Source organism: Phodopus roborovskii, unplaced genomic scaffold (genome assembly GCF_943737965.1).
Source record: "Phodopus roborovskii unplaced genomic scaffold, PHOROB, whole genome shotgun sequence".
Classification (NCBI taxonomy): domain Eukaryota; kingdom Metazoa; phylum Chordata; class Mammalia; order Rodentia; family Cricetidae; genus Phodopus; species Phodopus roborovskii.
This window is the reverse complement of record NW_026126639.1, coordinates 3,012,370-3,025,664: the sequence shown is the minus strand read 5'-3', so window position 1 is coordinate 3,025,664 and position 13,295 is coordinate 3,012,370. Positions and strand designations below refer to the sequence as shown.

At 43.3% G+C, this 13,295-nt stretch overlaps 1 protein-coding gene across 6 annotated transcripts in view; it reads left to right on the top strand.

Moving 5' to 3' along the window:
- Positions 1 to 13,295, top strand: part of Sox5 (SRY-box transcription factor 5) — a 358,999-nt gene that overhangs the window by 146,224 nt on the left and 199,480 nt on the right. The gene's annotated exons all lie outside the window — the stretch shown is intronic.

Genomic DNA, 13,295 nt, shown 5'->3' with positions numbered 1-13,295 from the left:
CCTTCTTGACGGGCATGTGTGATAAAGTGACATGTAAATGGAACGCGGGGGTAGATAGGACACTGCACCTGGACTGGGATGAAACAGTTGCCCGAATACTGGTCTATTATAGCAGTTTGCAAACCTTGAGTAAACTCAGTCAGCGGTTGTGTAATTGGTTATTCAATCCCAACCCTTGTTCACAGCTCAAAGCCAGGAACACTGAGACCTGTTGCCAATTTGAGTGAATATAGTGACTGTACTCGGCCGGGGCCTAATACTGGAGCCAGGCCTTTTCCTGTGGGCCGCCTTCCACCATGTCTGAAGCTGGCTCGGTGACAGAAGGCCTTTTGTTGTGCGAGCCTGGCTGCTGCTCCCCTCCTTTGCAGAAATGTCTAACAGCTACACAAATAAAGAAGATAGGAAAGGGGTTCTAGTGTAGCAGCTCTCTGAGGAAGCTGATGCAGGGTCTCGGGTCTCTGCCTGCCCTCCTTTATGTGGGAGGTAGGAGGGGGAGCCGACTTAAGTGAATTCAGGGAATGATACAGAATCCGCCTCTAGATAACAAGCGGACCTCCGCCGTCCCCCATGGAACATGATATGTGTGGAGACACTGTGTGTATAACTGGGTTCATGAACATGGGTTTCCGTGGAAGGCACGTTTGCCTTCCCTCTTTTCCCCTTTGAGAATCTGTGAACTAAGAAGGCTGGTTTTGCTGGGTACCCCACTATGCCTCAGATACCATGTTTACAAACCTGTTATGCATTTAACTTTGCGAAGCAGGCACTGCACCCTTCTGGCTGTGGCTGTGCGGACTGGACTCAGGCCAGCGGGCTAAGCACTCAGTGACTTGAGTCTGGTAAAACTCAGGGGAAAGTGAGCTGAAGAATGCCCAGTCCTCTTAGACGAGGGGCTTCATAAAGGGATCTCTACAAGACATGTCGTATCTGTCAGTGAGATGATGGTGGCTTGACAGGCCCGAGTCCCACCCCTAACCAGTGAGGCTTTTGCGATGATTCTGTGTCTGCATGCAGGCTGGGACAGGTCACCAAGTGTATAATCATAAAACACTGCAAAGAGCACAATAGTGAAGAAACACACACAGAGATACATTCTGAAACAGGGGATTTAGTAGAGGTGTGTGTGTGTGTGTGTGTGTGTGTGTGTGTGCGCGCGCGTGCGTGCGTGCGTGTGTGTCCATGTGTGTGTTTGTGCTCAAACCTCTTGATCCCTCCTCCTAATTCTACCTCTCACACACAAAACATATAAATACACACACACACACACACACACACACACACACACACACCCCAACAGAGAGAGAGAGACTTCAACTCTCAGCAGCCTTGATCCCTCGAGGTTTTGGCTTAGTGATGGAGATGGGTGGGCAGAAGATGAGGCCGGGGAACGGGTAGGAGGTTGTCTGATGGTAAGCAAAGACAAAAGGAAAGAAGGTGAAGTTGTCATAGAAGATGAGTCCTTAAAATGGGACTGGGTATTGCGATGCAAACATAAAATCAGAGGACACAGTTAGCTGGAGATATGAGTGGGAAGGGCCATAGCAATTCCAACAGAAGCCTTTCATGGGGAAATGTGCCCAGCTGTCTCATTATAAGAGCCTTCCTGGGAACCACCTGCCATAAGTGCCATTATAGAAGTGGTATTATGGACATTGATTATAATCAAGCTTAATGTGTGTAGGTTTAATAAAGGTATTGTGCAGTGGTCCTGAGTTCCGTGCGCTCTAACAGGGACTTGCTAGCATAGGCTCATTCCTATCGCATCTCACAGCGTGGCCATTCGGAGGTCTTTACATTCTGATGGGAAAATAGGAAGTTGGGTCAGTGAGAAGACGATCACAGACTTAGACACCAGCCCAGTTGCCCTCAAAAAGAACAATACTGTGTGCATCTCACCATCTTAATCTCCCAAATATTTCTCCCATTTACTTTATAATACAGCATGTGCCAAACAGATGTCCTCTCTAAGCCACTGTCCGTACTCTCCAAAATGGTAAGTGTCCGACTGGAGACCTGGGCTGCTGGTGAGGACTGGCGACTCCAGATGCCTCATTAGGTTAATGTAGGTAGGAGGCACACATAATGAAATGATTTGGGGACTGCTCCAGAGAGGACATAGATGGGATCCGCGGAGTAGGGGATAAAGTTTATCCCTCTCACAAATGCACCACTCCCAAGTGTAAAAAGCCTTGCCCTCTCATCCAGATCAGATTAGGTGCTCTTTAATTTTGTTGGGTTCACCCATCCTTTTGAAGTAAAATACGCGTCTACTCTTACATTGGTAATTGCTGACAATTCAGTTTTTATTCATTTAAGTCTCTAGACTGTTTTAAGGTTTTCTGCCCTTTAAAATGTATATCCTTGTAAAGCACTAAATGCATGTGAAGTCTTCCTCATCCTCACCTGTCCCGTTCCCTTCATTATGAGGATTAGAATTCAAACTGTGCATAACTATTGCATGGCAGCTATCCTAAATATTTGTATGCATAATTTGATCGGGAAACATGAGTCTATAGGTTGTTGTCTTTACCATTTATGTCACCTACAGAGGTCAGCTAGATAACTCTCGACTTGTTCCTGGCAGGAAGCAGGGACAGAAGCAGACCTTGGGACTGGCCTCCTCTTCCATGCTCTCCCCAGCATCCAAGCGCTCTCAAATGTCCCTCCCAGTGTCTCCCTTTTGTCGTTGCACGAGGAACGTGACTCACTCGATGGTATTGACCAGTGTTCTTTAAGAACCAATGAAGGATAGTCATTTAAGTGCTGCTGGCCCATGGAAACCTATGTCAGTTCCATCCAGAGGAGAGTGGGCCAAGTGTTTTATTTTCTGCCATAAGCTGATGCCCAGGGTTAATAACTTGTGGTCCTGCCGTCTCCCAGAGGACTTTGCCTAGAGATCTCTGAATGGGGAGAACTTCCTTTAGTTCCTATTTCTCGGATTTCCTATGTTACCTATGTCATTCTTTGACTGGACTTTGAGCCTACCCTGTCTCATTTTTTGCCATTCAGAACCATGAACTTATTATCTCAGGGCTTTATCTTTTTCTTTGTCATTTACATAAATTCCATACATTTGTTACAGGAGTGATACGTTCTGTTAAAAAAAATTTAATGTGTGTAAGTTTTCAATATGTGGTTACATAGTTTGCGATCCCTCATTTAAAACACTTAAGCTTTTTTTTTTTTTTTTACAATCTACCAGTTCATGCCCTTCCCCTGTGCTGTACTTAAAAGACACATTGGGTCCCTGGCCGTTCTCCATTGTGTCTCCCCTTGAAGTGTCCCAAGTCCTGTGGTTGTAAATACACATCCACTGGAAGATGTCTGATATTTTCAATTCACATTGTCTAATTATTGCTCAAATGAACATGTGGCATTTCACCTTTGGAAGAGGAGCTCAGCATATTCCATCCTTTCAAATCTTACTCACTTCTAACAGGCTTTCAAGTTTCCAAAGTCCTAATGGGATGTTTTCCGTCCATCTTTTCAAATTCTGCTTCGGTGTTTATTTATCATGATGAATGATGAAAAGTTCAGGTTCCTGGACCTCAACCAAGACACATAAAACCCAACTCTCTGACGGCTGTTGAACGTTGCCTTTTAGCGGCCCCCTCCCCCATTACAGATGCTGGGTCACAGCACCCATTGGAGTCTATCCCACACTGGTAATATGCTCAGTGCCAAGAGAAAGCAAGGGGTCCACATTTTGTTGAAGGAATTCACTCACATTTTTTTTTTATCCATATGTATCATTGAGTTTACTTGACATCGATGCTGTACTCAAATTTCTTCTTCATTATGGACTGGATGAGAAATTGTCCCATTTCTTAGAAATTGTGGTCTAGTAGTAGAAGAAATTTATATCATGGATCAGATTAGTAAGTATTAAATTACATAGGAATTCTTACCAAAAACATCCTAACCACCCTCTTGTTTACATTCATTGGTTGACTAAAGGAGCCCATTGTCTCCTCATTCTGGATCAGTAGATGAGATTCTAGGAAAGTGACTCAGTGACGTGGTAGCATTTGGAGAAGAAAAAAGTTTGGTTTGATTGACCATGGCCACGGTCTCATGGTCATACATGAGACCGAGTTGCTTGAGGTGTTGAGGCCACATCTTAGGTGTCCCCCACACTGCTACTGTAGGGTATGAATGTACATTGTTGGATGCATGAATATAGGCATACCATGTGAAATTTTTCTGTCTGTGCACTTGTGTGCATGCGTGTGTGTGCATGTGTGAGAATACTATGTGTGAATCATGCAAAAGTAAGAGATTCAGCAAATCTATATATGATGTATATTATTGTTTTTATGAAGTTTGCATCTCATACAGCATATACAATGTGTTAAAAACAAGGATGATAGTGGCGAGCAAACATTACATTTTGAGCTTAATATATGGACAGATGGGTTGCACATGCCTAATTTTAAACCCACCGCATTCATCATTGTGTGCATTTAGGCTTTTAGGCTCTTGTGATGTTAGAGAAGTAAAAACTACGCCTATCTCTTTTGATTTTTTTTCTATTTATCTTGTTTTCATTTCTTTTTGCATATCCACTTTTTCTATTTTTAACTCTTTATCGTGTTCCTTCTTACATGAAAATGACTTTTAAAGAAAATCCTTAATGGATTTTTACGTTCTCATTTATATTTGTCCCGACCTACGTAATTTGGGTGGGGTCAGAGAATATTGCAGTTAACGTAAGAGCACACTTTACTTTAGATGGAATTATGTCTAAGTCTGGCAAAAATAAATCATACACTGGGAATGAAAGTACTGTATTGTGTCTTCTGAAATTACTGTGCAAATGAGAAATCCAAAATTTGGTGCAGGGTTCTGAGGGCCTTAGGGGAGTGTGGGCTTCTTCACTTTGGGAGCCCATGCTCAAAGGTTGACACATGATGCTAAGTAGTTGGAGAGTGGTTTCTTAGCTGCTTGTTTCTTCTCTGATCTGTTTACGTATCAGAACATGACCGTCTCCCCCGAGTTATAACTGTCTCTTCACTCCACTGTTCAGCTTCCTTAGCAACAGTCTCCAGTTTTCCTGAGTGGTCCTGTCTGTCTTACCCTGGCAGGCAGCTGGCAGGGTGTGCTTATGGCCTAGGCTTACATAGGTCACTGTAGAGAAGCCTCTGTCTGACTTTCTTTAGTTCTCACATTCAAGGATACAACATCCTGTCATATTCCAAATGCTGTGGACTACTTATTCTAAAGTATGTTAAGTGGTTCTTCTATTTAGATGCTTTTTTTGTATTCACTTTCTGTTCTCCTCCTCCAGCCACATTCACAATTTAGAGCAACTGCACAGTTATAGAAATGTGATCATGAAAGAGAGATTCCCGCATGTTCTAAGTGCCCAATAAATGAATGATTGTATGAATATGCTCTTTGTAGTTAGATGCTCACATGGATCACAACCCAAACATGTGCATGGTCTTTATCTTCAATACATCAGAAGATTGTGTGATCCACACTTGATCTCAGCCTCTAGACTGAGATCAACCAAGCTTCACAAGTGCATCAAGACCTACCTGGTCCCGGTCTTCAGGAAGCTGCAGAAGACTTAAGTGTTGATGCCTGAGCTTTCCCACTTTATGCACAAGATATTCTTCTGAGAGAAAAACCCCATTTGTTTTAAATATGTTTGATCCTCAAATACCTTATGCTACAATTCTGCAGTTCTTATGGTATTTTTTCTTTATGGTTCATTGTGTACGCACGATGAAGAAATTATTAAACCAAGCAGGATATGCAGAAACGGAAAGCTTTTCTAATTTATCTCTGACCAGACAGAGATAATAGTAGGTGAAATAATAATGATGAAAATATTTCAGAAGAAATTTTGCAAGTTTTTTTTTTTTTTTTTTTTTTTTTTTTTTTTTATAGAGAGGCTGCTATGTGTGTGTGGGCCACACATCCTTTCTCCTGGCTTTCTTTCACGTTGTATGGACTTTCTGGTCCTTCCCTCCTAGTGACTCTGGCTTCCTCCTGCTCTCTAGTCTCTGCCCCCTCATTGAAACTTAACCTAAATCTGGAACTTGACTCAACCTCCTGCCTGCTCCTCTCTTTTTTGACGTGGTGACTAATTTGGCTGCAAAAAGACAGTGTTTATCAACCACATGTTTTGCAAAAAGGCCTCGCTCATACATTTTTATTGAAAGTTAAAATGCTGTTACTCTGTAGAGGTGGGAGTTTGGGGTGAGGTAGCCGTGATGGTGGATAGAGTTACAATGCCAGTAACTGCTTGTACAAGCATTTCTGTTGGTGGGTAGCCCTTTAACACCCCCCCACACACACACACTGACTTCCACAAACATTCAGATAATATTGGCAACCCAAGGACCTTTGGAATGACAATTGTCTAGAGCAGATAAGAAACAAAGACTATTTGAGTCTCTTTATCTGTGCTGTTTGACACATTTCATACGTTAACCCGCGAATGAATGCTTTCCCTCCTCCTTATCATTGTGCCCATTTCATCATTATAGAGGATGGAAAATGACAGTTCTCATCATAGAAGTACATGTAGTACAGTGTAATAATGGCTGAAGGGATGGGTGTGTGTGTGTATGTATGTATGTGTGTGTGGACGTATGTACATACTGGTTTTGCATGCATATATGTACAGGAGATTGTATATCTATATGTATACATACATGTATTTGTGTATGCATACATGCATATGTGTATGTATGTGTTCATCCATAAGTGTGCCAATATATATGTATTTCTGCATGTATGTCTCTCTGTATGTATAGTATGTTTCTATGTGTGTTTGTATATGTATATGTATGTTTCTGTGTATGTGTGTGTATGCATATATGTGTGTGTGTGTCTGTGTGTATATGTGTACAGGTAAGAGGTAGCTCTATTTGGTAGTTTTAGGCTGACTTGTGGAGTAACACTAGTTAACACTTCCAAGTGATACTAAGTGCCAGCCCTGTTTAACCACTTAGCGTGCATTAGTTTTCACAGAGAACTTGAGCTTGAGATAAGGGCAGCCATTACCCTCTTTTCAGGCGAGTAACTTGAAGCAGCAAGAGGGTAAATTAGTTGCCAAAGAGCAGTAAACCGGGAAGAGATGGAGTCAGGTTTTATGACATTGAATCATTATCTGTCTTTTTGCATGCAGTAGTAAAAAGACAGAGTTTTTGTGCCGGAGGGATAGCTTTCTGCACCCCCTGTTGCAGTGGCTTCTTGATGGGATCTAATAATAAAACAACCACACAGTGATGCCCGCAGGCTACACAATCCGAGCTATCTTTAGGTGGAGGGAGTGCGGTGACTCCATCACTCAGTCTTTAAGACTATTAATGTTCATATGCAGAGAGAATATAAAGGATAGAGTTGTGAATGTCTGTGTCTTAGAACTTGGGAAATGGAAGGAGGAGGAGTTTCAGAATTTCAGGTCAAATGGACTAAATGAAACCAATCACACACACACACACACACACACACACAGACACAGACACACAGATACACACACACATTCAGATACACACTCACGCACACAGACACACAGATACACAGACACACAGACACACACACTCACACATACACAACACATATACACATACACACACAGACACACACTCACAGACACACCCACTCACACACACACACACACACACACACACACACACACACACACACACACACACCTGGCTAGAACAGTGGCTCTCAACCTTCCCAATGCTGTGACCCTCTATACAGTTCCTCATGTCGTGGTTGCCTCCAACCATAAAATTATTTTCATTGCTGCTTCATATCTATAATTTTACGACTGTTATGAATCCTAATGTAAATGTTTGTGGAGGTAGAAGTTTGTCAAAGGCCCACAGGCTGAGAACTACTGGTTATGAGCTGTCCCCATGAACCTAATTTCGGTTCCCAGCACCCTTATCCTTGGCAGGACTCACCCCTTGCCTCTAACTCTAGCTCTAGGGGATCCAGTGCCCTCTCCTGACCTCTGCAGATACCTCAAAAATATTGCGGAGACTCACATAGATACATACACATTAATAAAAGTGAAATCTTTCATACACACCAGCCTTGCAAGGAGTACATAAGAATATGGATAGATAGAAATGGTGCCACATTAATTGTGACATATTTAATTATGTACTGAAAAATACTCTTCTAAAATGCGATAGGAGGTTGGATATAATCGAGCAAACTCTGGCTTTGCAGCCAGTGTAACAAGAAAGTTAAGCTCCTCAGTAGTAGCTCACCAGTCCCTGGAACTGATCAGATATTATTATTTGTAAAAGTCACCTTGCCAAAGCCATTTCTTTTTCTATTAGAAACTTCTTAGTAACTTCCAAGTAGAAACAAGCAAGTACTTTGACTATACTAAAACAAAAGCCCTTCTTGGGCTTAAGTCACTTGATGATCATTAGTTACATACAAAGATGAAGTAAGTGTGATCTGGGTGCTGTGGAATGTCAGCTGTGATCCTGGCTTGTGATAACCCATGAAACTCTGTCAGAGATCCTACAGCTCGACACTGGTAGCCCAGCTGTGGTGATAGGTGGGCTCAGGTTTGCGAAGGGCCCTCTGGTCTCAGGGTGCACAGGGCTTTTCGTATCTGTAAGAAGTATTATTTGAAGATGCTATCCTCGCGAAATAAATTCTTTCTGCATCATCTGTACATTTCCCTCAGCCTTCCCCCTCACACATCTCTATGGATAACTAAACAGCAGCACACTGAACTGGAATCATTCTGACTTCGAACACTGGCGTCTCTTCTGGAGTTCTTGTGGGCACTTGTGAGAGTGAACAGGACTCATGTCCCAACAGAGGTGACGGAGTTCGCTGTGACAATTCTAACAGTGTCGCCTGCCACTTAGTTATCAGCTGATCCTGACGGTGGCGAAGAACATGGGACTAAAATTCCACTCTTAGTTCTTCAGCAAATGGATCTGTGGGGTGGGGGTGGGGGGTGTGGCTAGGACCAAAACTGTTTGCATAGTGTGTGCATGGTCCTGGGATTGAACCCAGGGATTTATGATACAGCTATGTGGCATGTTGCATGTCGAAGAGAATACTGCTGGGGATGATGTGGCAGGCCCCGAGTTCACATTTAATTAGGTTTTGCACAAGTATTTGAAACTTGTTAATGGTTGTGTTTCAGGCTATGAATGAAGAGTTTGATGTAGAATGGCTTTAAGTCAGACTGAGGAATAGCAAGTTATTGCCCAACTCTGATTCCCTGGTAAAATATTTAAATACTACGTAGTCGATAACTTCCTTTGCAGTCTATTAGCACCTAAAAATATCTAACTCCTATAGAAAGGTGTTTTGCGTTTGTTAGGTGTAAGTTAGATTGGTGTGACAATGAGCTATTTATTTTGGTGTTGGTTTAGTTTTATATCGCCAAATCATGAATGTTCGGTCTGTGTCTGTACAACTGCTTCGGCAAAATGTTTATCTAAATGAGAGAGAAAGGCCGTTACTAGTTGTAAAATTCAGCTTCTGGAGAGAAAGGCTTCTGGATTAGCTACCCAAGCATTTACTTTACGATTTGAGAAACAATTGGCATATCTGAAATTTAGCTATACACATTATTCCTTCCCAAGTGCGATGGCCCCCTGACCATAAGTCAAAAACAGTGCAGTTCAGTTGAAGTTACACAATTAAGCAGTGCTAGACCTGCCTGATTCCTGGGGTTTTGTTTAAACAGTCGAGCACCGTGCACACATACATTTTTGCTCCTTTGGTTTTTTTTTTTTTTTTTTTTTTCCACTGTGCCCTGCCACAGTAGCTCAAGGAGATTAAAGCAGAAAAATAGCCTACACACATACAAAGCCCAAACCTGAGGTTGTGTGTATGCTACCGCGCTGGCACGAATGTGGTTTCATTCTTGGCACTGCCAGCTTGCTGGAGAATTACAATATGTTGGCGTCGGTCCCCAGGTCTCATTGTCCCAGCCCAGGGAGTCGGTCTTAAGAGGGTTTGGCACTGGAGGGAAAAATGGAGTGTGCGTTACAGGGAATGAACAGGCCCTAAAGAGACAGGGTGCTGCCGCTGTAACAGTGGCTGGCAGGTTCAGGGGTTTCTGGCGTGGGGTCGCCATGGGCAGTGGTGTGATGGAGAGAAAAGGAAAGCCAGCCAGTACGTCTAACGGCCGGGGACGGCAGAGAGGAGCAGAAGCGGTTTCATGCACTCTTCTTAATGAGTGGACAGATGATGGCCGCTTCCGAGGCTCCAGTGTTCCCTGGCTCTTTTTATTTATTTATTTTTTATTCACATTTATTTTACATTATCTTTAAAAATGCATGTGTTTAGTTTTCTTCTCAAAAGACAAATCCTCGAAGGAAGAGCCCTTGGTTTCATGATCTGTATGCTGTACTTTGGACTAGCTGAGGTTGGGCAGAGTCTGATTTTCCTCAGCTGCAACAGGGAACAGAATAACCCCACACACTACTGTCAGAGGTGTTATGGCTGACGGCGCCCTTTAAGCTGGGACACTGCCATAGCCGTTGCTGACTCTTACAATGACTTTATTTGAGCAGATCCTTAGTTTTGAGAGTAATCGTGAAACTCCAGTGCTTAGAGAATGAAGGCCTAAGTGTTTAAAGTAAGAAATGCACATGGGGCATGTGGTGTACACCTTCAATCCCATCACTTGGAGGGCAGAGGCGGGCAGATGTCTGCCGGTTGGGGTCAGCCTGGTCTACACAGTGAGACCCTGTCCTACAGCAAAGACGACAAAACAAACCCAACCCTGAAAACTAAAGAGCACTTGAAAGCTTACTAACCCTGCAGTCACCAGCCACACTCAAAGCACAGAACTCAACCCTGTGTCTCTTAAAGAAAACCTCATTTTTGAAAACGAAATATTGCATATTGAGCCACTGTCTTGTTTTCACATGATAAATAGTAAGCGGTACTCAAGAGCCGTGGTAGACGCCCCTTTATTGGATTCGCTCTTCAGAGAGCAGGTGGCTGTAAATATTGGGATCTTGCCATTTTGTCTTTTCTAATCGCAGACTTTCTTACTGTCCTCCGAGAAGCTTCATCAATGAGGAGGGCACCTGAGTGTCCCTATGACTGCACACCATTCCCTAGTGCCATGTCACTGTAGGAACCACCTGTGTGGACATGAGGCCATGCAGGAAGTGTGCTGTGGGAAGTAGGCTTGCCCGCCCTATTTATGGGACAGAAGTTCATAGAGAGAGCTGAAGGTAAAGGTGGACACGGAGTGTACACACCCCACCCTTTGCCTGTGAGCTACTCAGGCTAGCTACTACCATAGGATGGGTGACAATCGGGCTTCTGTTTTTCCTTGTGGTTCAGTATTCCTTCTAGTTTATAAGTAAAGGAGGTAATTTAATTGTTCGTGCTCACAGGAAGTTTCATAGTGGAAAATCTTATCATTAGATTAAGTTCTGATGCTAATGAGAACTGAACAACAACAACAACAACAACAAAACCCACTAGCCTTTTAATCCCATGGTTAATACTCATGCAAACATGTTCTTCTGGAAAGTTCAGTTGATTCTTGGAAATTTTTACTCCAGTGGAGTTCAGGGTAGTTCCTGTAAATCTCAAATTCCTCTGCAGAGGAAATGAAGGTGTGTCGTCTGTGTGAGCATGTACGCATGCAGCTGAAACAGCAGGCTGTGGCATTTGGACTTGGCGTCACGGTGGGCAAATCCTGTGCCTCCCTAAGCTTTGCTTTCTTAATGGGTGAATCTCAGTCCTTACGTGCCGTGAGAAGTTTGCCATGCCATGCAGAAGGGGCTTTCTCTGTTGCTCAGAACTTAGGCTTCAAAATGGGGTCTTTCTCATCTTGTCACTGTGGGTAAGGGACATTAGGAACAAACAAAACCCGACCCAAGGCATTACTGTTTCCCGTCATAGGTTTCGAAACCCCAGGCTGGTCTAATTCTGAAATTTTTGTGACCTCCTTAGAACCTATAACATGGATGTAATGACACTTTCTCAGACTTCTGGTGACTGTGGAGCAGAGGTAGAAACAGCACCACAGTCCAAAGGCAGAGGCCACACTCAGTGTGTATATTTGGAGTCTTAGTCATCCCTGGACGTGGCATCTCTGAGTTAGACATATTTCTGATATTTCCATGTTCACAAACACCCCCACTATCTCCTCCCCTCCTCCTCCCCTCCCTCCTGCATGCTAAGAGTCAACTTGAACCAGCTATCTAGGAGCCTTGTATCTTAACACTTGTTAATAAGGAGGCCAGGAATGTTCTGTAGGTCTCACAAATCTGGCTACTGTTTCTTTAACTCTGCAACTTTAGACAGAAGACTTCTGTCCCTTTATGAGGCAGCCACAGTAGATATTTTGTCTAGCTGCAAGAGAAAGGCATTGCCACGGACCTGGCAGACAATAGCCTTAAAAGTAGAAAGGTCTGTTTCTGGAGCAGGGAGGCTCAGGGGCCATTGTTAGTCCACAGTGGATTTCTATTGCCGCGTTCCTGCTTTGCAAAGGTTTGTTAGCTTTTAATGACTGACAGAACTCTCCTGCAAATACCATATTGGCCATGCCCTGTTTACACGCTACTCAAGCAATTTTTTTTTTTTTTTTTTTTTTTTTTTGAGCTCTGAATAAAGAAACAGTGGTGTTTGTTTGACCTACTCCGATAAGGTTTAAGAACTGATTTTTCCAGTGCTTGCTGGGAATGCAGGCACACTGAAGTTCCAAGCAGAAGCATTTTCAACTCACTTTAAGCGTCATGATGCAAGTGGAAAGCCCGATGACGACAGCAGTCTGCACAGTGCTCTGCTCACAACACCGCTACTGCCCTTTCCAAAAATGAGATGGAAGAGCAGGGATGCGTTTTAAGAAAATGTACAAGGAAGTCTGTTAGGGTTTCCCTTCACGATGGGAAATAGAAACAGGCATTTTGTGACAAAGAGTAACATATTAGCCACATCTCACGAATGGGACATATACATATATATGGACACAATATAAAAACTAGCTAACACCTTTGCCATTTAAATGGCACCAATCAGACTCCCTGAAACCCCCCCCCCCCCAAGTCAGACGGTCTGGTCTCTCCGATTAAGTTAGCAAGTAGTCCCTTTCTGTTCCTCCTAGGGGGGAAATGGTCACTGGAACAAACAGAAACGCACACAGCCACCATTGTGCAGACAGGAAATAGAGGCACTGCTGTCATTAGGTGAGGCATGGGGACACTTACCTGTCAGTAGTGTGAGAACTTTGTTTTGTTTTCTAACTTAATGCAAGGCTAACTGGAGAGTTGAAATGCATTGTCATTGTGTACCCAGCTAGATGCTGACAGGAACATACAACT